Consider the following 394-nt stretch of genomic DNA (forward strand, 5'->3'; position numbering starts at 1 on the left):
AGTACGCAGTGTGAGTCCACTGTAATGAGCTGGGACTCCAGTGTGAGGAACACACCAAGAACGTGTTTTTCACTCGTCACGTGATCCAGCCGTGTGCACAGCTGCTTCCAGCTCCTTCAGCCCCACAGCTGCCTGCATGCTGACAGGGCTGCGTCTCCTCCTCCGTGGCCTAACGAGCCACAAGCTCATTGTCATGTTCATTAATGTGCAAACTGTCATGACCACGAACGACCACGAGCACCATTCGCAGAGTCGGGGAGCGTCTGTGGGACGTGTTCTTAGCTCAGCTCACAGGTGGTCCTTATGTAAACATCCTGCGTGACTTCTGGTCGCTCTTAAAGTTAATAATCCATCAATGAGCCATTAAAAATCAAAGCTGCGGACTCTGGTCAGC

This window comes from Rhamphochromis sp. 'chilingali' (genome assembly GCF_963969265.1).
Source record: "Rhamphochromis sp. 'chilingali' genome assembly, chromosome: 11".
In the NCBI taxonomy this organism is placed as follows: Eukaryota; Metazoa; Chordata; class Actinopteri; order Cichliformes; family Cichlidae; genus Rhamphochromis; species Rhamphochromis sp. 'chilingali'.